The sequence below is a fragment of the Panicum hallii genome, chromosome 4 (genome assembly GCF_002211085.1).
Source record: "Panicum hallii strain FIL2 chromosome 4, PHallii_v3.1, whole genome shotgun sequence".
NCBI lineage: Eukaryota > Viridiplantae > Streptophyta > Magnoliopsida > Poales > Poaceae > Panicum > Panicum hallii.
Window position 1 is genome coordinate 11,776,711 of NC_038045.1, and position 27,123 is coordinate 11,803,833.

A 27,123-nucleotide genomic window follows, 5' to 3' on the forward strand; every position below is an offset into this window, starting at 1 on the left:
GGAGCACCCGGACCTGTCCCAAAGCAACCTTCTCACGGACGAAATGAATATCTATCTCAATATGCTTCGACGATGATGAACTGGATTGGTGGTCATGTAGACAGCACTGACATTGTCACAGTAGACGATCGTCGCCGAAGAGATGGGTGCGTGAAGCTCCTGAAGTAACTGACGAAGCCAACAAGTCTCAGCCACAGCGTGCGCAACAGCACGATACTCAGCCTCCGCACTCGAACGAGAGATCGTAGTCTGTCGTTTGGAGGACCAAGAGACTAAGTTGTCGCCGAGAAAGACACAGTAGCCTGCAGTGGAGCGCCGAGAGTCTGGACAACCAGCCCAATCAGCATCGGAGTAGGAGTAGGCGGTCAGGCTGGTGATGCTGCCTGTGCCGATGTGAAGCCCGATGGATAGGGTGCCCTTGACATACCGCAGGACACGCTTGAGCATCGCAAGATGAGGCTCTCGCGGGTCGTGCATGAAGAGGCAAACCTGCTGAACTGCATAGGCGAGATCCGGACGAGTCAGCGTGAGATACTGTAGAGCACCGGCGAGGCTGCGATACTGAGTGGCATCCGCCACCGGAGCACCGTCCGTAGCAGAGAGCTTGGCATGGGTGTCCACAGGGGTCGCTGTAGAGTGGCACTCAGCCATGCCGGCGCGCTGGAGCAGGTCCACAGCGTACTGACGCTGGGAGAGGAAGAGGCCATCAGCAGACCGCATGACAGAGATCCCGAGGAAGTGGTGAAGATCCCCGAGATCTGTCATGGCGAACTCGGAGTGAAGGAGCTCGGTGATGCGACGAAGAAGCGAGGTCGACGATGCTGTCAAGATGATGTTGTCGACGTAGAGCAGCAAGTAGGCGATGTCGGCACCCTCTTTGTAAACAAAGAGGGACGTGTCGGAGGTCGAAGCAGTGAAGCCGGACCGCTGTACGAAACCGGAGAACCGCTGGTGCCACGCCCTGGGCGCCTGCTTGAGTCCGTACAAGGACTTCTGCAGGAGACAGACATGGTCAGGAGCTGCCGGGTCGACAAAACCGGGCGGCTGCTGGCAGTAGACCGTCTCGTTCAGGTGGCCGTGAAGAAAAGCGTTCTTCACATCCAGCTGATGTATCGGCCAGGAGCGAGAGGCGGCGATGCTGAGGACGACCCGGATGGTGGCCGGTTTGACAACCGGGCTGAACGTCTCGTCGTAGTCGATGCCGTACCGTTGCGAAAAACCGCGAACGACCCATCTGGCTTTGTGACGAGCCAGAGAGCTGTCAGCACGATACTTGTGCTTGAAGACCCACTTGCCGGTGATGACATTGGCACGAGGCGGTCGAGGGACGAGACGCCACGTGCCATTTTCCACGAGCGCCTTGTATTCTTCAACCATTGCCGCGCGCCAATTTGCATCGGCGAGCGCGGCGCGAGAGTTGCCTGGCAGCGGAGAAGCCAGGCTGGAGGCCGCCGCAGTGAAGCCATACCGCTGCATAGGCGGCGGCAGCGAACCCGTCTGGGAATGAGTCTCCCGTGCAGGAGGCTCTGGAGCCCGGGGCACCGCCGCCTGCGGCGCTGGGACAGGAGGTGCCTCCGGCCGCGGACGACGGCTGTAATGGAGGCCATACCGCTGCCGGGCAACAGTAGCGGGAGCCACGGCGGAGGCACCTGCTGGCGGAGGGGATGCCGAAGTCGAAGGGGCAGGCGTAGCCTGCAGGGGCGCCTGGGGCAGCCGGTAGGCGACACTGTGCCACAGAATGGTAGGGTCCAGCCCGACGGGGTCGCCAGCATCGTCGGATGCAGACGAGGCAGGCGCAACCGAGGCCCGCGAGTGCCGAAGGTCTGAGGTAGACGGGGCAGGCGCAGGGAGAATATCCTGTAACAGAAAATCAAAAGAATCCGATTGGGGCTTGGAAGCCTCAAATGGAAAGTGAGTCTCATCAAAAACAACATGGCGAGAGATGATGATCTTGCGAGTGGAAAGATCAAAACACCGGTAGCCTTTCTGGGAAGGAGGGTAACCGAGGAAGACACATGCTGCTGAGCAAGGAGACAATTTGTGGGGAGTCGTGGCACTGAGGTTCGGATAGCACAGGCAACCAAAAACTCAAAGGATGGAGTAGTCTGGCATCTTGCGGTGAAGAAGATGATAGGGAATACCATTATGTATGGACGATGAGGGCCGTCGGTTGATCAGAAACACAGCGGTGGAGAGGGTTTCGACCCAATAGGATGGAGGCATGGCGGCATGAATCAGAAGCGTGCGAACAGCATTGTTCAGTGTACGAAGCATCCGCTCAGCTTTGCCGTTCTGGGCAGATGTGTATGGGCACAAGGTGCGAAGCAGGATGCCGTGGCCAGCCAAGAAGGTAGCTGTGGCAGTGTTGAGGAACTCGGTGCCATTATCTGCCTGAAAACAGCGTACAGGAAAGCTGAACTGTGTGTGAGCGTAAGCAACAAACTGAACAATATGTTCATGAACTTCTGATTTATGGCGAAGAGGAAACGTCCAACAATAATGAGTATAGTCATCAACTAGCACAAGATAAAATTTATAACCAGAAATACTTGAAACTGGAGAGGTCCAGACATCACAATGAACGAGTTCAAAAGGTGCAGATGTACTAGAAACCGAACTAGCAAATGGCAGCCTAACGTGTTTGCCTAGCTGACAGGCATGACAAATGCGGCGGGCTGCTTTATGACACTGGATAGCTGATAGCTTATTAAGAGTGTTGACGACGACGGGTGCGGGATGACCAAGACGAGAGTGCCACAACTCCGGGGAGACGACAGCGACATGGCAGCGAGGTGGCATGTGATGTGGAATGGTGTAGAGGTCCCCGTTGCTATTGCACCGAAGGAGGACCGTCTTGGTCTGAAGATCCTTAACAGAAAAACCAGAGGCGTCAAACTCAATTGAACAGATATTGTCGCGAGTAAACTGGCGAACAGATAACAGATTACGAGTGAGTTGTGGAGCGACAAGAACATTATCAAGATGAAAGGGGCGATCAGCTATTTGTATAAGAGAAGTGCCACGACTAAGAATAGGAATTGATTGGCCGTTGCCGACCGTAATGGAGGACGGTGGCGACGGGAGACGGGAAAGTAAAATACCATCGTTGGAGGACATGTGGGAAGTCGCTCCGCTATCCATGACCCAGGGTGGAGACCCACCTTGAACTGCCATCTGGTTGAGGGCGGCGATCAGGCTGGTCGGATCCCAGCTGCCTGGAGGCGCATACGCCGGAGGACCGCCAGTAGTGGAGAACTGAGGCGGCGCGAGGGCGGTGTGTGCCTGTGGAGGAAGCGCGGGTGGCGCACCCTACTGCTGCTGCTGCTGAGGTGGCCACTGAGCGGCCCAAGGGTTGTAGCAGACCCAAGGGCCAGCCGGCTGAGGAGCCTGACGCCCGCCACCTTGCTGCTGGTTGCGCCCGCCGCTGCCACTGCCACAGCTGCCATTGCCGCCGCGCCCACCTTGCCCTTGCCCCCCTTGCCTTTGCCATCGCCCCCACGATTGGTGGACGCAGAGGGGGTGGTCCGGCAGGACGGCGACGTGCAGGAGGAGGTGGTGGAGGCGGCAAGAGCTGAGGCCGAGGCCTCATTGCCCGCGGTGCCAAGGCGGAGTTCCTTGACGCGGAGCATGTTGGTGGCAGACTTGAAGTCGGGAAGCGGCGACGAATTGGTGATGATGTCGGCGGTGTTGGCGAAGCGGGAGTTGAGGCCGCGCAGAAGATTGAGCACGAGCTGCGCGGGGGAGATGGTGTGACCGACCTCCCGAAGAGCGTCAGCGGTGCGCTTCATCTACTGGGCGTAAGCGTCGATGGAGAGGTCGCCCTGGGACAGGTTGTGGAACTCCTGCTGGAGGACGACAGCGCGGGACTCCTTGTTCGCCTGGAATAGGGCCTCGATGGAGACGTACAGAGCGCGCGCATCCTGATCGGGCTCCATGGCGAGGTCGAGGACAGCATCGTCGACGGAGCCGTACATCCAGCCACGGATGCAGGCGTCGGGCTGAGACTACATGGGATCAGCCGGGCGCGCGACCCCCATGCCATCGATGTGGCCGAGCAGCACGTACTTGGCGCAGAGGGCGGTGAAGAACGCCTTCCACTTGGAGTAGTTAGGGCGCTCGAGGCTGAGGGCGATCGGCACGTGCTGCTTCACGTTGACGGAGGCGTAGGCAGCGAAGATGGGAGGAGCAAGGGCATCCCCCAAAGCGCTAGAGGTCTGGGAGTTCAGGACGCCGGAGGTCACCGGGGAAACCAAAGAGGACGTCATTGAGACTGGGCGGCGCGGCTGATCAGATGCGCGGCAGAGCAGATGCGCGATCGGAGCAGAGGCGCGGCAGTAGTGGGCGGCCAAGGCGGCGGCGCGGCTTACCAGGCGGCAGCACAACTGGAGTCGGGCGGCCGGGTGGTGCGGTGGCGCACGCCCTCGGGGAGGACGCACGGGCAGAGGAGGTGCGCCGGGAGCGGGCGGCCACGGTGGCGGTGCGGGCGGCCAAAGCGGCGGCGCAGCTGACAAGACGGCGGTGCGACTGGAGGCAGAGGAGGCGCGCAGAGCAGAGGAGGCGCGCCGGGCAGAGGAGGACGCCGGGAAGGAGCGGAAGATAGGAAGGAGCCCAAATTAGGGACCGGGAACAACGATTGATACCATGTAGAAATACCGCACGCCCTAATCAGGGGGGTGACCTTCATTATATAGCCTAATAGGCTAGAGTTATAATGTACAAGGCCAATGGGCCGTACGCCCAATATGGGCTGTTACTATTAATTCTAACAGGGACTAAAGTTGAGTCCTTGTGATATCGAATCTTCGGATGCTAATTAGAAAGACTAAACATGAGGTAATTATAAAATTAATTACACATATGGATGCTAATTCACGATATGGATCTATTAAACCTAATTAATTCATCATTAGCGTACGTTTACTTTAGCACCAAATTGTCAAATCATGTACTAATTATGCTTAACAGATTCGTCTCGTAAATTAGCCTTTATACAATTATTATAATTAGTTTTATAATTAGTGTATACTTAGTACTTCTAATGAGTAACCAAACATTCAATATGATAGAGATAAAGTTACTTTGGTCAATTAGTAACCAAACATTCAATATTATAGAGATAAAGTTACTTTGGTCCGTGAAAGCAAGCACCCCCTCAACGTGTGTTGGCTTGCAGAGCTGCAGCACGGAGCCACGCATATCTGCAGGAGTCAAATAAAAGGAAAAAAAGACCTTTCAGGTGACGGACCTTATGTGATGATTGATTGTGTTATGCTTCATTTCCCTAGGGATAGTTCCTTGGGCTTTCTAAGTTCAACCTATTATAAAAAGAAAAGTTCTACCCAGTCCGTACCGAAATTGTTGTTGTTATACTCCCTCCGTTCTAAGTATATAGTTACATCTTATCTTCTAAGTTGAGGATTAGTCTTATCATTTTGCATCATCAAGGGCATCACAGATACAATTTGATTTGAGATACCACCATTCGCCCATTTTCTTTTGGATTACGAAAATAGCACGCAAGGGGAAAATGCAACTTTTGAATCAAAACCGAGTCAAAGACGACAAACTAGAGAGCTGAATGAATTGAAGCCAAGTTTAGATCTCTTTGGTTCTCAACAGCCTAATAGACCCATCAAATTAAACTCGCTGAACATTTAAGGTTACAGAGTTTTTGACAAGATCTTTGCTCCATTTATGGATCTTCTTTGGAGAAAAAGATCTTTGCTGTCAACCTCCAATTCAATGGGGACCTGCAAGAAGCTGCTGCTGAGGCTGTCTCCAGCGATATCCTCCAAATCCCATCCTCTACATCCTTCATTTACAGAATTCTCTACAAGATTCTCTCCTCTATATCTCATTTCTCTCCAACAACGTTTTCTAAATCTCGTTCTCTATATATTAAACCCTATATTAGAAACGTATTTTGTTCCAAATTTTTGTAGGTACGTATTTATCATACCTCAAACGCTATGGACATATTTTATTTTTATTTAATTCAGTGTTTCAAACGTAAAGAAAAATAGAGAAGAGGAGAGAGAATCTCTATATATAGAGGAAACCTGTAGCGTTCTCTATTTTAGAGTACCATTTAGAGAACGTTGCTAGAGCAATAGAGAACGTAATCTTCCTCTATATATAGAGTACATAACCTTCCCCGCTGGAGACAGTCTGAGCTCATTGACGCCTTTATCCCCTGCTGAGCTCACGTCACCATTGGTAGACGTCTGCCATTGCCTAGCTTTCTGCAATCACTGCAGCTAAAACCTAGTAACGTTACAGAGCACTAGACGGCAGCTAGCTAGTAAACTATCAATTTACAGTGATGGAGATTGCAGATGCAGCAATTGACGTGAAAAGAAGGGAAAAGATGAGGAATGTAAGAAAGCAAACGACAGGGTCCCAATGAAATGAAAAGCTCCCTACACATTTCAGATGCAACGAATTCAGCAACAGACCTACTTTGGGCTTGAACTTTCGTTCGAATTTGGGCGGTGCAAAGCTGAAATTGGCCGGTAGGGAAGAGAGCAAAGTAGGAAACGAGAGACAACAATCTTTTACAGTATTTTTTTTGAGACGAAGATGCCCAGATTCCTTGTGAAACTTCCTCGCATGAAAAGGGAGGTCACGTCTTCTCTGCCCCCAGTGCGGGAGCCTGCCTTCCTGGCCTCCTGCCCATGACGGTTCATTCTACTCAGATATGCTCTGGTAACCATTTTCGTGCACAGGGGCCAATGCAGCACTGTTGTTTACATCACACAAAAGATGCCCACAGCTCCATCTCCTCTTTTTCTCTTTTGATTTGGAGCCTGCTTAGTTCCCAGGCTCTAAACGCAAAAAAACCGTAAACGCAAAATTTTTAAAAGAATCTTGCTAATTTGAAGTACTAAATGAAGTCTATAAAACTTTTTGCATGGATGGGCTGTAAATCGCGAGACAAATCTAATGAGCCTACTTAATCCATATTTTGCAACAGTGATGCTACAGTAACCATCCGCTAATTATTGCTTAATCATGGATTAATTAGCATCATTAGATTCATCTCGCGATTTACAACCCATCTATGCAAAAAGTTTTGTAAATAGACTTCATTTAGTACATCAAATTAGCAAGATTCCTTTGTAAAAAGTTTTTTGCGTTTATAGCTACGGGAAGCCCTCGATGAATGCATCTTTGGAATAATTTCACCTTTAGCTTTGAAGTACTCTTTTTAAAAATGTAAAACCAATGTCTGGATCGTTTCATTGTTTGGGCTCGAGCTGGAGCTCTGGCGCACTCACTGTGCACTGGCCGCATCAGACATCACGCCGCTTGACCGCTACCCTAGCTACCTGTTGCCTTGCAGTGTCGCACTGCCTGTAGGAAGCCTGTGGTAGCTGTGTCAGCATGTGTGTGTGTACAAATTAAAGGTGATGATGTCTTTGCTGTAGCTCCTGTCTTCCCTTAAACAGGTTGTTTTTTCCCAGCTTTTTATTTCGAGCCAACGTTGCATGAAAACGATAACAAAACATAAAATATAAGAGACTTATTTAGAGGGCGTTGGGTTATAAACTTTAGCCCTATCAGTCTAATGATACGAATTAGAAATATTAAATATAGACTAATGATAAAATTAATTGCATAATTCTGGGCTAATTCGCGAGATGAATCTATTAAGCCTAAACAGTGTATGATTCGATAATATGGTGCTATAGTAAATATATGCTAATAATGGATTGATTAGATTTAATAGATTTGTCTCACGAATTAATACAGGGTTATACAATTAATTTTATATTTTTTAATTAACATCCGATCTGACATGGCTAAACTTTAGCCCTTAGAATCTGAATACCTCGTTGCTTGACGCCTTCCCTTACTTCTTTGTTCCCTTTCATTTTTCTATTTCTTTATAAAAATTTTCGAAGTGTTATGATTTCCGACAGAGGCCGGGAAATTTGTCCGTAAGACACCGTAAAACGCACACTGATAAAATAGATATTGTCTCCAACACATGGTGAAAGCATGTTTTGGTCTGCTAAAGAAAGATGGAACCAGATGTTTCTTTAAAAGAAAGCGCTTTGCCTTACCTGCAAAGCTACCCCATTATTTTTTTATCCTAGCCTAGGATCGCGGCACACCCTATGGGATAAAATAATCATTCTTAGCTGAAAGGACACGTAAAAGAATAATTTTACCCTTCGCTGGAGCCCACATGTCATCTTCTCCCTCTCTCTCTACCCCTTCGCTGCCCTGTCTATTTTCTCTCACCGCTGACCGGACGTGTGCTACTGAGCTGCTCTAGACGGAGCTCCTTCACGAATCACGCGGCCGCGGTGCATGCGCTCCTCGGCCACCGGTCGCCGCGAGCAGCGCAGCCCGATCTCCTTGCCACTGAACGTCGCGAGCTGTGTCGCTTCTCACTTGAGCTCTCCGCCTCTGCTGCCCACCATGGCCCGCCGCATAGATGTGCCGCCACCGCTCGCCCGCCCGTGTGAGCTACATGCCGCTGCTCGTGTCACGACCCAAAACTAATGAACATGATAAAAAAATTTAACAATATCATCAGGAGCATCATTCAAGTATAATGGAGCATCATGTGCATGTGATTGTTTGAGTTAATTAAAATTCTTGCCTTGATTAAGAGAGGGTTGTGAAAAACATTTTAAATTTTGCTAATTAACTATGCTTCCAAAAATTTTATTCAAATAGTAGATTTCAAATGGTGAATTTTGAATATTTTTTCGATACTTTTTGATGTTTAACCCGAGCCATAAAATTCTTGAAAAATTTAAAAACTGCATTTTTCTCGAATTGTTGTGAGCAATCCATAATAGTTTTTTGAGTTTTTATTGTGGCACTGTGTTCTTGGTGATTTAATCTTACCCCAGTAAATTTTTGGTAACTTTTGGAGCTCGGGAAGTACAAAATTTAGAATTTAGAATTTGAATTATCATTTTTCTTTTTCTTTCACTCACCCAGGCCCACTCGTCAGCCCCCTATCCCCCGCCGTGATGCGTCCCGGCGTCGCCCGTTGGCCAGCCGCGGCGGCGTCGCCAAGTCGTCAGCCGCTGGCTGGGCTAGCGTGGCCGCGGGTGACGCCACCCCGGCGCCCGCCCTTCTTCCCCTCCTCTCTCTCAGACGCATTTCTTTCCCCTCCCTGAGAAACCCTAGCGTCGCCCGACCCGCCGCCGCTTCCAACTCCTCCCGCCGGCCGCCGCGATTCGTTGCTGTTGGCGAACCTCCGCCCAATCCCTCGCGCACGTAGCACCCCTGCACCTCCTCGCTCGGCCCCGGCCCTCAATCGCCTCCCTCCTCCCTCATAGCCGCTCTCCGACGCTCGCCCCCGTCTACCGCAGCCGCTCTCCGCTGCACCGCCGCCCGTCTGTGCCGCGGGTGAGCACCCCCGCCGCGCCAGGCCCCTCCTGCGCACTCCGCCTCCACCGTTCGCGCACTTGGCCATGCCCCTTCGCCGGCGCCGCGACGTCGCGTCGCGCACGGGGGCCGCGTCGTGGGCGCGCTCTAGCCGCGCCCCGCGGCGAGTCAAGGCCAGCGGCCAGCCTTGAATCTGCCCGGACTCCTGGACCCACCTGTCAGCGCCTGGGAGCGCCAGGTCCGGGTGGCCTTAGCTATTTTCAGGATTTTTAGTTTTGTTTTATTAGGCTGTGAACTTGTAAATTGCATAATAATTTGTGTAGGCCTCCAAAATTATGAAACTTGATTTGTTTGATTCCTAGGTGATAACTCTGCTTATTAAATTTTTTTTGTGCATGTTAATATCCTGTACACTTAGTTATGATTTATTTTTGCCAAAGTGAATAAATTGCTTGATAAATGTTGGGATGCTCTAAAAATGTCAAATTAAATCTTGTTGAATCCTGGTGAAATGTTCTATCTAGGGGTACCACTTGTGCTAATGAATTTATACTGTTTAATAGGATTTTGGTGTGTTAAATGATTTTGTACCTGCAAGTTTGTTTAATTTATAACTTTTGTTTGAAAGGTGATAAAATATCCAAACCACTTCTGTTAGTTTTTTCTTCGTGTCTAGTTTCCCTGTTAATTTCATGAGAATTTATGGAAATGTTTAACATACCTTTTAAGATTGAACTTGTTTAAAGTAGCTGAAAATTGTGGATTTCATAAATAATTCTAATGAAATAATTTTGCTGCAAATCCAACTCCCATGAGTTTCTTGTAATGTCCTCTATATGCAAACATTAATTCTTAATTTATGCTTGCTATATGAATTATTTTGAGCAATCCTCGTTTTGGTCCTTATGTTTGCGAACTTAATCGGTGAGCCCTTTTATCTAGGGTTCGTGTGTTTCTTTGTTTAGTGTGATGCTCAATCTTCATTTCATTATATAATTTTTATACCATCAACATCATGCTAATGCATACATGTCATTCATGTATTATAGTGACCGAAACGCCGGGCAACGAGCCCGTTGAGCCCGCCGAGATCGTCGAAACCGAGCCGAGAGTTGAATTTGTTGTCCTGCCGGAAGATAACCAAGGCAAGCAGCGAAGTATGATTTCTTGATCCACTTAAATTGATTTGGATTTAGTTATCTCACTCGGCTATATATGTTTATGCTAAATATTATCTATTGCATCGTCAATCCTATTTTTATACATTGACCTCCCTTGCTTTTATATACCCATGTCTTGACACTTATGGTTAGTAACTAATCAATTGAATAATTCTTAGCCATGCTTAGAGTTGATCCGTAACTTGAAAGAAATTGTTGGGAATATGATCACTTGCACACTACACAACTTTTACCTTACTCGCGATTATCCGGGTTTGGGATGTTGAAAGTTTGTATCGGTCTAGTTGGAAAGGAAATGGTTTCGTGGTTTGGACGGAATGTAGGGACTCGAGAAAGGAGTTTCATAGGCATAGTCCGCTTGAATCGGTTAAGGACCGTCCGTGGATGACCTCGGTTTTGAGCATGTTATCATACTACCACATATCCAATCATGGTATGGATGAGCCGATTACCTTCTAAGTTTTAATCTTTGATGCACGGTTCTAGATGCGTGGCCATAGGACTTTGTAGAGAGGCTTAGGGGTGTCCCCGGTGGACCTAGGTAACTCTCCGCGCAAGTTAGGTGTGATGTTCAACAGTTGAGACTTGTCGGGAAAGGTTGATGCGAGAACCCCCTTGCTCAATGTGATCGGTTGGGTGAGTCATATGGTCCTTGTGTCGTGTGGGTAAAGAAGTACACCCTTACAAGGTTAATGAATCAATTCGAATTGCCGCGCTCTCGGTTATGAGCAAGCTCATTATCCAATGAATTCTTCATAGAAGTATCGTTTTTGTTCGGATTTGATTCATGTCACCTCATGATACTTAGCTGTTTTGTAATTCAATTAACTAAAATTTGGGGTGGTTTGGGCAAGATAATTAAAATGTTAGGAAGCTAGATGTTGGATTAGAGAGCTCATGCTTATGCAAATTACTTAAATTATCTTGTGAGCCTTCATTTGTATAACCCTTGCATAACCCTTGGTTATTAATTAAATTGCGTAATGAAGCGTCCCCCCATCAGGGAAGACTTAAAAGCGTTACTTTATCAGTCCCAGGAGGCTGATAACACTTTTATTACATCAGATGGTACATTACCGTACAACTCTTCGCGGTAATGGGCAGTGAAGCGCCACTATCGCGAGGATTACAACAAAAGCCCATACTACTACACTAACTACAAACAGGGGATCATCAGAGTCTTGCGCCATGCGGAGCTCCAACGGTGACCTCACCCACAGGCAAGACTGGGTGCAGGACGGGACCCTACTCGTCGTTCTCGGGGATGTAGTCGGGATCCTCCACTGTAAAGTAAGAACGGGGTGAGTACAAACGTACTCAGCAAGTCCAATCGCACCCACGGGGGGGGGGGGGGACACGACAGAATTAAATGCACAAGAAACATTCAAGATAGGAATTAAATGCACAAGAAACATTCCGTGTCCTACGACGCAAACAAACAGACACACAATCAAGCACAAGAACTGAAAGCTTTTATCGTTGAGCTCGAATCGGAAATAATTTAGCTACGGAGGTAGGGTTAATATTTTCGGGTGGTTTCTGTATAGCGTGCTTAGAACTATGCTAGAAAGGGTGTGGTAAAATTTCGGGTCGATCGGAGGTCGTTTCGCACATAAAATGACGAGGTAAAGGAAGGTCTATGGGTTAAACAGGGTTACCGGGGGCTCATTTGCAAGTTTCTGTAAAGAGGGAGGGCTTATTTGTAAATCCTAGAAATATTAGGGGGCAGTGAAAAGTGTGAGGGGTCTATTTGGAAATAATAATATAGGGTGGAGGGATTAGATTTGAAAAGAAATAGTAACCAGGGGCTTTTCTGCAAGTTTTACAAAGGTGGGAGGGCTCTTAACAAAATGGGAAAAAAAGGGGGGGGGGCTAGGGGGCAAAATGCCCCTTTCTTCTTCCTCCTGCCCGCAAGAACAGAGGAGGGAGGGGGAGGGCTCGGCGCCGGCTCGATCCGGGCGGCCGGGGCTCGGGCGGCTCGGGCGCGTGGGGGGAAAGGGAGAGGGAGGCAAGGGGGTTCGATTCCCGGCCTTACCTCGGGCCGGGGCAGCGTGAGGCGGCGGGCCGGCGGTGGCAAGCGGCGGTGGCTCGGGAGCTCGGCGGGGGCAGCGGTGGAGCGCGGGGGAGAGGCAGGGGCGGCGGTGGAGGCTTGTGGGGGGTGAGAGGCCGCGGCCGGCCTACTTATAGGCGGCCGAGCGGCACGGGGAGGCGGTGGCCGGCGGGGCGGCTCCACGGGCGGCCATTAATGGCGCCCGTGGCTTGCGGCGGGGGTGCGGCCGTGCACAGCCGTGCACGTGGGGGGGCCGGGCGGCGGTGTGCGGGCACAGGGGCGGCACGGCGGGCGAGGCGGCACAGCGGCGGGGGCGCGGTGAGTGCGGGCGGGGCAGGGCGGCGGCGTGTGCGCCACGGCGGCCGTGCGGCCGCGCGCGTGCGCCAGCGACGGGCGGCACGGCGGGCGGCGCGGCACGTGGTGCACGCGCGGGTACGGGCGGCCGGGCACAGGCGCGCGCGAGGGGAGGGGGGGCCGGTGGCCGGCGCGGCGGGTGCGGCCAGGCACGCGCGCGGGAGCAGGGGCTCGGGAGCGGGGAACAGGGAGGAAGAAAGAAGGAGGGAGAAGGGAGAAAAGGGGAAAAAGAAGAGAAAAGAAAAGGGGAAAAAGGTGAGGAAGGAAAAAGGGAAAATAGGAAAAAGGAGAAAGGAAAAAAAAAGAAAAGAAAAGGGGAAGGAAATAATGAAAAAGGGAGGGATTGACGCGCGCCGGCGGAATTCGCGGCGGCGACCGCGCGGCGGAACTCGCGGCGGTGACCGCGGCTGGTCGGCCACGCGCGCGCGGCGTTCGCGCGCGGAACGAGGGAAAAGATGGCGTGACTGCGGTTGGATTCGGTTGCCGGTTTCGGGTCTCGGAAAAAAATTAGGGTTTCAGGGGGGGTTTTAGGGTTTTGGCGAAACGAAGATTTAGCGCGTAAACCCTGGGTTAGATTTTCGGGATGTCACACGTAAGTCTTGCGAGTACCTTTGTACTCATGTTGCTTTGTTAACTAAGTTGCAGGTGAGTCGGAGTTTGTGTTTGGCCACTTCTATCCCGCCGATCCCGGTGCGGGCGAGGAGTAGGTCGATGCGGTCTTGATGGTGTCCTTGAGCAAGACCCCATCATCTTATCGTTATTTAATTATCCGCTGCGAAATCGTTCTTTTGGGGATGACATGTTCAACTTTTAATTTGACAAACTATATCCGTTTCTAATGTTAAGTAGTGAGCTTGAGGCTTGTATTTTGTTGTTGAACCTTAAATTTTAGATTTGAACCTATCCCCTTGTTGAACTTATAATGTTTAGTTGTAACCTTTATTGCTTAAAATTTGCTCTTTGTGGTCCATCGGCGATATATGAGATTGTAAACCGTATGTGTGTATGCATGATCTTGAGCATATGGTGGAGCACGTACTGGGACTACCGGATTTGATATTATTTTGGCGAATGATGAGTTGGTCATTTACGACTTAGATGTGGGTTAACACGTGGCACGCTCTTAGCGTGAGCGCGTGTTAGCTCTCATCTTAATATTAATGACCGACGGTTCGCTTAAAATAATATTAAATTGGATGGTTTTTACAGCTCGCGTGAGAGGCCTCCATCGGCCTCCATCGGCCATCGCGCCCAGGTGCAGCAGGGAGACAGGGACCGGCGGAGGGGAACAATAGAAGAGAAGAGAGGGAGAAATGAAAGGTGGGTCCTGGCAAAAAGGTAAATTGGTCTTTTTACCCAACCTCTTAGGTGGCAATGGTTACTTTATTCCATTTCATAGAGTGTGTTGTAGACCAAAATATAATTTGGTGGTATGTTGTAAATAAAATCAACTTTGACGATGTGTTCCGCACAAAACCATACTTTGATGGTGTGCTATAGACAAATTTCCCTTTTAAGCCTTCAACCATGAGGAGCAACAACCGGCAAGTGAGAATCCCATGTTGTGCACCAGTTGCAGTATTGAATGCCATGGAGTAACTAGGGGTTCTTAAATGTTTGTTCCGATCCAGGAATGGTTAGTGCATTCAGACAACGACAGTCTCTGAATCTTTATTAACAGAATAAACTCAAGTGACATGATGTGAAAATAACTACCTTCTTATCCCAGAAGAATCTAAGTTACTGTACGGTCTTAACCGTGTATTGGCTGCTGCCGCGTGTTCCAGCACACCCTTTTTTTACTGCTTCGTGTGCCTGTTTGCTTCTGCTATTGTTAAGGGCTGGCTGGCTTGGTGTTGGCCCATCGGGCGCTCACCACCATTTTGGACCGCCGCTGTCGTTCACTTGTGTAGCAGGCCCTGACAAGGTAGTAGAAGGCCTGGGGAAGGCGAGTTTTTTTAAAAAAGGGATAAAAAATTTAATTTGAAAAAGAGGTACCATTTTGAAAATTTTTGAAAAATGGGTGCCTCCCGCCCGTTGCGTGCAGCCGGCGACAATCCGCCCATTGGATGGGCGGGATGTCCGAAAATTTTTCCCAAACCCCTCCCGAGAGCCTCTTCACGAATAAGAAAAGTTTCTTATTCGCGAAGAGGCCCCTGAGACATCCTGCCCGTCCGTCGGGCGGGATGTGCCCGAGGCGTCCCGCCCGCCCAACGTGCGGGAAGTTCCTATTTTCTCATTTTCTTATTTTTTTCCTTATTTTTTGTTCGAATTCTTGTTTTACATACTATTTTAAATTCATACTTTTTTCAAATACAAGATTTATTCGCCATACTCTTTTGTATACATATTAAATTTTAATTCAATTTTACGAAGAAGATTACTGTATCTAAAACTCGTATGAAGATGGTTAAACGATAACGTTTTGCAACGTAGAATCCAAATATTATGATAATATGATACATCAACCCATTAAAAATAAAATAGTATCATACAAAAACAGTTTAAATATATAGAGTCCACCGAATCAGGAGTATCTACCCCGCCTGTCCCGGACCTCGTGCTCTCTTCGTCCTCCCCCCTAGTCCTAGGCCGTCAGTGTATGTGGCCCTCCGAGTACGTGAATGCATCTGGAGCACGGTGAGGACGGGGCGGAGGAGGTGCTGGCATGAACGGGTCATCCTGGGACTGTGCACCTGGAGCGTCATACATCTGGGAGGGACCAATGATGTCAGGCCCGACGCCACCGCCCACCAACTCCGACCAAGTGACGGAGCCGCCCTCCCAGTCGTCCCAGTCCAGCACACCGAATAGACCACCGTGCGCAGAAGATCCCATCGACCATGCATGCTGAGTATAGCCCTGAGAGTACGGAGCAACTGGCGTCGAACCTGACGGGAGAGACGTTCCTGGAGCATAGGCACCAAACGTCTGAGGTTCCATTCTTCCAGGAGGAATTCCCATTGCCGTCGAGTGCATGACTATAAAAACAAACGAAATTAGTCGTGTAAATCAAAGTTGATCGAAATGGCAATTATAAAGGACTTACAGCTGGAACTGGCGGCAGTACCGCTGGACATTGCGTGCGGTGCAGCAGAGGTCGACGGGCCAGCTTTGTACACGTGGGTGGACGCATGAGATGAACTGGAGGCCCCCACGTCATCTCTGCCGCGACACGTCAGTGCACGTAACACTCGCGTCAAGTTGTCTTGAATCTTACGAAAGCTGTCTTTGTACTGTGCGTCCGGTACACGTACTCCACGTTCAAGCAACGTGATCTGAGATGTAGCTTCGACCTCCGCGCAGTTGATCAGATCGATCTGCATACGTAATGGGAAGCAGAGTAATATTGTTATCAATCTTTTATAAAAAAGATTTAATAATTCAAGTTGCGAAAGACGTACCGCGCCATGCTGTGCCTGATCACGGTACGAGGGATACGTGTCCGAGATGGTCGACTGGTGCTGATGCTCTGCGTCATCAATACGTGAAAGAGTGATGTACGGACGCGTGCGAGTGAGGTACCAGCGGAGGTATGCGTCGTAAGATGCTTCTGTGTGTGGCTGCGGCTCGTCCCACATATCGTCAGGTGCGTCTAGCTACCCTCCTACGTACTCCTGCAGCTTGACAACCCAGTTGACCTCGTTGGCATGATATCCCCTGCGCAAATATCTGTTGCAAACATTTAAAAGACAACATTATTTCATGATAACGATTATATAATTAATACAAAAGGAGTTATCACAAACTTACTCGTGTACGTTGCGCGGCATGGCCTGGAACGCTCGAGGTAGGAGAGGAAAGTGCTGTCGTCGCCCGAACTGCCTCATCACTCACTCGACGTAGTATGGCTCCACAACAACATCGAACACTAGGTTCGCCTTTGTGAGCCAGTATGCCTCGTCACGCGTGCAGAGGGAGGACAACCCGTGGCTGCATCCAATCAAATTCGGACACGAACTGCGGGTATGCTTTTCGGACTTGCCGATGTGCCCAGCTCATCTGCAAAATTACTCAACTGCGTCGGTACTTTGCATATACAGAAACATACAACAGTAAATTAAAGAACTTACCCGTTGATCGGTCCAAAGCGAACCCATCGTGGGGCTATCCTCGTGCCACATCCCATACATCTCGGGTGGATAAGGCTCCTCGCTGATTAGGGGGTGTGTTATGGCGAATCGCTTATACGACCATAGCTGCAGCAGAAGTGGACAGCCTGTGATGACGGCGGTCCTCTCCGTCTTGAAACAGGCCTAGCAAAGGCCTCGGTACGTGGCAGCAAGCACTACCGATCCCCAGCTCCACCTAGGTACCTGGCCCGGCTCCGCATCCGCAATCGCGTGCGCGTACTGGATGAGAACCTTGTCCACATAATTGCCGCTAGAGTTGCAGAAAAGAGTCGAGCCGAACAACCACAACAGATATGCCTCCAGGCAGCGCGACACCTCGTACTGCCCAGCCAGAGGGTGGAGATCCTGAGCCTGAAATATATTTCTTCAATGCTTAAAGGTAGTCACATATGATTCAATTAAATTAATTAAAAATAATTGTACGTACCCTATATTGTATTACAAAACCCTTGGCGGGGCCGGACGCGTCAGGTACGTCCACAAAATGTGGCGGGTTCACTGGAGCTGCTCCTGAAGCTCCGCCCTCCAGGTAGGTGGCACAGCAATCGGGCCAACAGCTTGACCTGCAATGGGAAGCCCGAGCAGGTACGACACGTCCTGCAACATGGGGGCCATCTCCCCGCACGGCAAGTGGAATGTGTGCGTCTCCGGACGCCACCTGTCTGCCAACGCCGCAAGTAGAGAGCGGTCCAGCTGCATTCGCTTCTTGGCGCCACCGTCTTGGCCGTCGCTGGCCTGAAGCATACGTGCGAGTGGTAGCAAAACAGCCGCACGTAACCTGTATATTTTGCATTGTGGTTACAACTATCGTATAAGCTATACATTCATTCCGTAAAAAAATACAAAGTATCACCTGTCAAGCCAGCGGTCGTCCAGGTGTAACAACTCCTTTGCTACATGAGGGCGCAACTCGTGAAGCTACTGCCCCTCCACCGCTGCCAGGTATGACCTGTGCCGTTCGTCGGTGTTCGCGTCAAGGAGCTCCGGTGTCTGCGCCATATCTGCATAAAAAATATAACTACCCTAAGACATATTCCTACAAACAATTGAAAATACTAAAAACTATTTAAAATATAACTACCCTAAGAAATATTGCTAAAAACTATTGAAAATACTAAAAACTATTCAAAATATAACTACCCTAAGAAATATTGCTAAAAACTATTGAACATACTAAAAACTATTCAAAATATAACTATCCTAAGAAATATATCTAAAAACTATTGAAAATACTAAAAACTATTTAAAATAGAACTACCCTAAGAAATATTGCTAAAAACTATTGAAATACTAAAAACTATTCAAAATATAACTACCCTAAGAAATATATCTAAAAACTAATGAAATACTAAAAACTATTTAAAATAGAACTACCCTAACAAATATTTCTAAAATCTATTAAAAATACTGAAAACTATTCAAAATATAACTACCCTAAGAAATATATCTAAAAACTATTGAAAATACTAAAAACTATTTAAAATAGAACTACCCTAACAAATATTTCTAAAATCTATTGAAAATACTGAAAACTATTCAAAATATAACTACCCTAAGAAATATATCTAAAAATTATTGAAATTACTAAAATCTATTCAAAATATAACTACCCTAAGAAATATATCTAAAAACTATTGAAAATGCTAAAAACTATTTAAAATAGAACTACCCTAACAAATATTTCTAAAAGCTATTGAAAATACTGAAAACTATTCAAAATATAACTACCCTAATAAATATTCCTAAAAATAATTGATAATTATACGACTAGAACGAGAATATACCTCCAAACCGACGTGTGAACAGGGCTTCGCCGCTTCCTCTCCTCTCTTCCTCTCCTCCCTTTCTTTTTTTCTAGATTTTTGCTGAATAATATGAGAATTTGGGGGTGGGTGGGGGCTTAAATAGTTGGGGGGTGGGGGGACGTCCCGCCCGTTGGGAGGGCGGGATGCCCCTCGGGGGACCTCCCGCCCGTTGGACGGACGGGATGCCACCTCAGGGGCCTCTTCGCGAATAAGAAAAGTTTCTTATTCGCGAAGAGGCCCTCGGGAGGGGCGTGGGAAATATTTTTCGACCTCCCGCCCGTTGGATGGGCGGGAGGTCTCCGGCCCCACGCCTCCCGCCTGTTGATCGGGCGGGAGGCACCTATTTTTCAAATATTTTCAAAGCGGCACCCCTTTTCCTAATTTAATTCTTTTTAAGCCCCTTTTTAAAAAAAATTAGGGGCAGGCTCTGGCAGAGTAGTATAAGCCCCTCAACGACATCATGTACTAAAAGAATCTATTAATTGTCCCTACGATGCATGCTATTATTTCTCACCTACGATGGTTCTTTCGGAAGAAACTCAAGTGACATGATGTGAAAATTTAGCTTTTAAGAATTAGAGCTAAATTACGGTTCATTTTAATTCGAAATATCAGATAAAACATGACAGTTGGGATAACAGAAGCAGAAGCATGGTATATTGTGTTTGCAACGAATACAATAAATATAAGCAAGAAGTTTAGCATGTACCTAGAAGCGGGGCCAATGCCGAAGGCACAGGATGCGTTGTTACTCGGATCAGTTGACATTATGATCGAGCCTGTTCGATGTAGTCGTTCGAAAGCTGATGCCGTGCAGGTGTTCGCAGTGTAGAGGCGCTGCCAGGAAGTAGAAGAAGTAGTCGTTCGCAGCAGCTTGTTGGGGTAGTCGCAGCGAGCAGTCGTGTAGATGCGCTCCCAAAAACTTGATCTCCCTCCACTCGGTGCAAAATCTCAAAGAGGATGGAGTTCCGGATGCCTGCCCTTCCATGAAGCCTGTGCGCCCAGACTTCTGGAACAGAGATGCAGAGAGGCTGTGATAGCAGTGGAGTGTGTGTTCGTTCGTGCGCTTGAAAGAGGAGAAGAGTGGCATATATAGACTCTAGTGACCTTTGGGTGTTCAGGTTTATTGCAACAATAACAGCCATCAAATCTTTAGCTACCAGTAACCCCAACCATGATAGCCATCAGTTAATAGTCATCTGTGGCCAGCCATCAACCATCAGTTACATTCAACCATCGTCAGTTAGTAGTCATCAACGGAGACTGAAAGTGGAAAACATGCCCAAGCCCAGCCCACACCTCATGTCGGGCTCGGCTCGGCACGCCACACCTCAGCTCGGCGAGGCAAGCGCGCGCGCATGTGGCACCGCGCTATCCCTTCTTATCCTTCTTACCAAGTGTGAACAGACTCCATCTTATAAGTTGGTTAGGACCCTCTCAACTTCCAAGATGGTTTAACTACTAGTGTAACTACCACCATTTTCTATAGGCCTTGGAATTGTATGATTAATTGGTTTAATAGGCCCTTGACCTAATTAATCCATCATTCCAGCCCACTAAAGCTCATCATTTTCTATAGGGCTTGGAATTATATGATTAATTGGCTTAATAGGCTCTTGACCCAATTAATCCATCATTCCAGCACACTAAGGCTCGCTGATCATCTTCTTGCTCTCCTCCGGCAGTGCTGTTCCTGTTGCCCCCACCACTGCCCCATCGTGCCGCCTCCAACCCTGCCGTTGGCGCCTCATCAACGCCATGGCTGCCCCGCGACGTCCTCCCTTCCCCTTCCTCCGCTCTCGGTCGGCGGCTCCTGATGCCTTAATGCCTCACCTCATTCATACCCCTGTTCGCTAACCCTACCCATACGGTTATCTCCCACCGCCCCGGCCAGCGGATCTCGCCAGACCAACCAACAAGCTCCTCCCTATGCTGGCGATCTATGCTTGCGGACATTAGAGAGCCCCAACCCCTAGCCTCAAAATCCTAACTAGCAGCCTGTTATCACCATAATTTAGGCAGGCCAGAAAGGTGGGCCGTGGAGCAAGATGGGTTTGAAGGATAGTTATATTGGGCTTGCGAATCGGACCCTTTGCAGATGTTGTGGGCCGAGGTTGGCCGTGTATCTAGATAAGTATGTATGTTTAAACAGTTTATATATAGATAGTTAAGATTCGTGTCGTGTTTGGTTAGGATTGGTTAGGAGAGGCAAGTCTACGGACTATAAATATGTATCTTGGGTAAATAATAAGAAGGATCGAATCATTCACCAATAACTCCTGGCGCATCGCCACCCCTGTTGTAGGGGTTCTCGGGTAAGCGTCGTGCGGCCCTGATCACACCCTGCGTGATCGGGGCAGCATCGTTCTTACTTATATACTTTTCGTGTTTCTCGTTCTGAAGCATTGTTGATGACGAGTAACACTAGTTATCTTGGCGTTTATAAGGTAGCATCGGCTCATTCATATATTAATCATGCTTTGCTTGTTTCCTGTAAACATCTGGCTGTCCATGTACTCGATCTCGGGTATAAGGGCAGTGCCTTCCTTCGTACTTGTTTAGTAGATCCAATCTGTTATGGTTAGTCTTCGTCAATCGAGGATTTAGTTTAATATCTGCATGATTAGGCTCTTCAAACGGATTGAATGTTCCGGTAGTAGTCTGGGTGTTTTACAACAGTTTGAAAAAGGATTATTCCGGGAATCGGCTTTTATTTGGTTTTTAGGCCTTTGTTTAGGTTGTTGTTTTGTTACGTTTAGCATCTGTTAGGCTCAGTTACGTGTAGAATGTTCCGATTATGTGGTGAAAGCTTTAATTGTCGTGGATTGGATTAGCTTAACGATTACAGAGCAATATTTATATTACCATCGGATATATTTGCCTTATTTTATAGATCCGATCCGGTACTGAACACAATTGGCTCTTTACAGCCGATACCGGGAAACATCCGATGAGCCGATCACGGCTCGGACTAACGTTTACACGTGTCTGTGCATGTAGGAAACTAACATATAACACCTTCCTGATCAGGTACAAGGTCAGGTGGCACGCCTAGCAACCTAGACGCCAGGACGTGTGCCGGATCGCGGGCCGTTGACCGAGGGATCGGGGCCCACCAGCAGTCCCGGGAGCCTCCCGGCTCCTTGTGTTGCCTGTCGCTGCTCGCCGGTGGGTTTTGATCTACAACATATTCTGGCACGCCCGGTGGGACAATCGTCGCCATCTTCATCATCTTTATCATCTTCATCGATTTCGTCATCTTCTTCGAATCCATCGACTGCTGTTGATGGGATGGCGAGGGATGAACCGATCACCTACGAGGAGCTGCCTGCCGAACATAAGCAAAGATACGATGAGATTAAGGCTCAATTCGAAGCCGATCTCATCGGCTCTTTTGAGAGGACCCACCACCACGGCGTCAAGTGGAAAGGGTTTTCACCAGAAGGCGCCCTTGATGGAGTGGATCTGTCCACCCCATCGGAGGACCGTACCAGAGCTCTACGGCAAGAAGTAAACTACGCAGTGGCCCACTCGCTACACTGACACTCTGAGAGCTTGGTTAACGCTTTCAAGCGTGTTGCCCTGCGTGTGGTCCAGGAGATTATGAAGCATCAATACTCTCCAACGGGACCAACCTTGGGGAGCCACAAAGGGGAATTGCCATTCCAAGCTAGGCCACCACTGCCATATGCGCTCGCGGCTGCGGAGTCACATGGCTCTCCGGCCTACGTGGTTTACAAGGTGGGAGGTGATCCCGTGGATCACCAATTCTTCAGCGAGCTGCCCAAGGAGATCCCGCATGGATATATGTGTGCTTATATACCGGACAGTAGTAATCCGGTATATTCAGTACAGAGGGCAGCTGGAGGAGTTCCTGGGATGGATGCAGATAAACAAGCGTGGCTAGCAGCCTATGCTACAGGGCCGAGTCATGATAGTACGCACTCGACCCTAGGATCATAGACGGTGGAATAGATTAGTGCCATTCTGAGGGATCAGTTTGGTATTCTACCAAAGAGGAGGGCAATCGGTGATACTAAGCTGTATCCCAGTGATTATGACTTAATTCCCCTACCGCCTAAGTATCGGCTTCCTGAATTCACTAAATTCAGTGGAGCAGAAGGATCTAGTTCTATTGAACATGTGAGCCGATGCTTAGCGCAATTAGGGATGATCTCAGTGTCGGATCCCTTGCGAGTAAGGTTTTTCTCACAATCTCTCACAGGGCCAGCCTTTGGGTGGTATACATCGTTAGGCCCTGATTCTATTCGCACCTGGAAGCAGCTTGAGGAGCAATTCCATATTCAGTATCATTCGGAAGCTGCAGAAGCAGGAATTGCCGACTTGGCGCAAGTGCGGTAGAAGCGCAGGGAAACTGTGGTGGAATATGTCCGACGCTTCAGAGAAGTAAAGAACCAATGTTACTCGACACAGATTTCAGAAAAGGAGGCAGTCGAGTTGGCATCTTTGGGATTACTAAAGCTGATCAGGGATTTGGCTTTCCAATTAGAGTTTACCTCTTTGACACATTTGGTGCAGAAGCTAACAACGCATGAGTAGCGCCACCTAGAGCTATATCAAGATAAGTTCAAGCGTCAAGTGGCATTGGTCGACGCAGAAGAAGCTGAAGACTCTGAGGATGAGTAGGAGGTGGCGGTTGCAGAATGGACTCGGGGGGCAAACCCTGTGCCCTGTAAATGGGTGAAATAGAAAGGGCCTATGAAGGGTTTTGACTTCGACGTAGGCAAAGTTGAATAGATATTTGATCTATTATTGAAAGAAAAACAGTTGAAGTTTCCTGAATGTTATAAGCCTCCTACAACATAGGAAATGAAAGGGAGATCATATTGCAAGTGGCATTGTAACACCCTAATGTAATTTTCCCAAATTTTAAGGAATTTATTTGGGCTTAAATAAAATTTCCAAGGTTTTCTCTAATTTATCTTGCATTTAAAGTAATTTTATAACATAAGAAAATAAAATTTATTATAAGATCAACATGTTTGTGCATTCATGCTGGAGCATTGTTTTCCTTGTGTTGAGTTCATAGGATTTGAATTCAAGTTGTATATATGCGTGACTTGATCCTGGCGCATATATGATTGCTCGATTTATGTTCTTTATAAATCGGGTGTGACAGAATTGGTATCAGAGCCGTGTCGACTGTAGGACGAAGCCTAGATAGAAAAGGTCGAGTTTAGGGATTTCCATCCGCTTGCTTGGCTTCCGCAAAACCCAAACCTTCATTTCTACTTCTATTCCTTGAGCTCTAACCCTCACTTTGCTAACCTTCTCTGCATTTTCCAAGGATTAGTCGGATATATTCCGTAGACGTTGGCCTGAATTCGTGTTACCCCATAAGTTTAGGCTATTCCGATGAAAGTGCGCTAGAACGAGTGTGTTAGTCGAGTAGTGTGATAAACTCGGCTAAGATGTGAATATTGAATGTTTGTGATTGTGCAACATGTTTGATTTGGCTCTTTGGTTGATTGCATAGTTTAAGAAGTAAACTTATTCATGCAAATCAATTTTACCGCAAACTTGAATTAAGTAATAAAATGGAGATTGATCGTGGGGGTAAAACTGTACACTCTTTACTCTCTACTTTATCCTGTCGGAGTTTCTTTCCGGAATCGTACAATATCTATCTCTTATAAATTTTGTTCTACTGCAAACAGATGGTGAACACCAGGAGCACCGGCAGAGTACCGGCCAGCAGACGCCGTTGCCGATGCCTCCACCTCTGACTCCAGAGCAGTTCTTCCAGCTCCAGATGCAGATGATGGCCACTCTGAACAACACTGTTCAGGCTCTGCAGCAGATTCACGCTCAGCCACCACCTCCTCCACCGCCGCAGCCTCGCGACAGACGTGCGGATTTTCTGAGAGGACACCCGCCGACGTTCTCTCATGCAGCTGATCCACTCCAGGCTGACGACTGGCTTCGTTCAGTGGAGCGCCAGTTGGATGTCGCTCAGTGCGACGACAGGGAGCGAGTCCTATACGCAGCAGGGTAGCTGCGAGGCTCAGCTCTTGATTGGTGGGAGTCCTACCCAGCTCGGGACCGCGACACTCTCACTTGGGTCCAGTTTCGGGAGCGTTTCAGGCACCACCACATCCCTGCTGGGGTGATGAAGATGAAGTACAAGGAGTTCCTTGCGCTCAAGCAGGTAAATTCGAGTAAAATCTTTCCGCAATTTCTTTTTGAGCTTAAATCCACCCTTGATATAAGAAATGCTGAGTAAATTTCCATCCTCTTTTCCGGCGATTATCACTTTTAGGGATCTATGACGGTGACAGAGTACCGTGATCGTTTCCTCCAGCTTGCTCGCTACGCCCCCGCTGAGGTCGCCTATGATGGCGATAAGCAGGAGCGCTTCAGGGAGGGACTGGATGATCACCTGGACACGTGCTCATGAACCACCGCTTCGACAACTTCAACCAGCTGGTTGATGCTGACCTCAACACCGAGCGCAAACGCTGGGAGATTGAGGACAAGAAGAGGAAGATGGCTCCTGCTGCGTCTGGTAGTAACACCCGGCCTCGGTACCAGTACCCGCAACAGCAGCAGCAGCAGCAGCACCAGCACCAGAGGCAGGTCCAGCAGTACCAGCAACGCCAGCAGCAGTACCATCCTCGTCCTCAGCAGCAGCAGCAGGCGGGACCGGGACAGAGGCTTCTAGCGCCTCCGGCACGCTCTGCTCCACCGGTTCCACCAGCTCCGCGGCAGGGAGTGCCTACCCCTCCTACCGGGCAGCAGGCTCCAGCACTTCCACGAGCGTGCTTTCACTGCGGCGAGCCGGGACACTACGCCAACGTTTGTCCCCGGAAGGCACAGTCCGGACAGCAGGGGCGCCCAACTCAGCCCAAGGCGCCATCTCAGGGCAAGGTGAACCACGTGACGGCCGAGTCAGCGGCCGAGGCTTCCAACGTGGTTATTGGTACGTTCATGGTCAATACTCACCCTGCTACCGTGCTTTTTGATACTGGTGCTACGCATTCCTTCAGTACTCGGTCTTTTGTTGAGCATCATGGCATTCATACTAGCACACTGAAGAGGGGCATGTTAGCATCTTCAACGGGAGGGCAGTTGAGGTCTCATATCTTCTGTCCCAGAGTCAGTGTGGTCATAAGGGGGGTAGAGTTCAGTGCTAATCTCATGGTGCTAGACACCAAGGGCATCAATGTGATCTTGGGAATGGAGACCCTTGTTAGATGGGGTGTCAGGATTGACTGTGCTCAGAGGACTGTCCACTTGTCGGCACCGTATGGACAGGGGGTCACCGTCAGTGCTTCGGAGCCTTCTGGGATTCTTTGTCAGATGGAGACTAGACCCACGGATGGTATTCGCGTGGTGTCTGAATTCACGGATGTATTTCCGGATGATTTGCCAGGTATGCCGCCTGATCGCGACATCGAGTTTTCCATTGATCTCTTACCTGGCACAGCTCCTATTGCTAAGCGGCCCTATCGTATGGCACCCGTTGAGCATGAGGAAGTTAAGAAGACTGTCGACGAGTTGCTAGCCAAGGGCTATATCCGTCGTAGTTTCTCTCCTTGGGCTTTTCCTGTATTGCTTGTAGAGAAGAAGGATGGCGCGAAGAGAATGTGCGTCGATTATCGGGATCTGAATGCAGTCACCATCAAGAACAAGCATCCACTGCCTCGTATCGAAGATCTCTTTGATCAGCTTCAGGGTGCTTGTGTATTCTCGAAGATTGATCTGCGTTCGGGTTATCACCAGCTGAAGATTCGTCCTGAGGATATCCAGAAGACGGCATTCACCTGCAAGTATGGGCTATACGAGTATACGGTCATGTCTTTTGGCTTGACCAATGCTCCGGCTTTCTTCATGCATCTGATGACAAGGTTTTCATGGATTATCTGGACACCTTTGTGGTGATATTCATTGATGATATCGTGATATATTCCAAGTCAGAAGCAGAGCATGAGAAGCATCTGAGGCTTGTGTTGCAGAGACTCAGAGAGCACAAGCTGTATGCCAAGCTCAGCAAGTGCGAATTCTGGATTGACGAGGTTCCATTCCTCGGTCATGTCATCTCCAAGGGAGGTATTGCTGTGGACCCCGGAAAGGTGAAGGATGTGCTTGACTGGGTTGTACCACAGACAGTGAAGGAAGTCCGCTCTTTTCTGGGCTTAGTAGGGTACTATCGGAGGTTCATTGAGAATTTCCCCAAGATTGCGAAGCCTGTGACTTCCTTGCTAGAGAAGGGTGTGGATTTCTCTTGG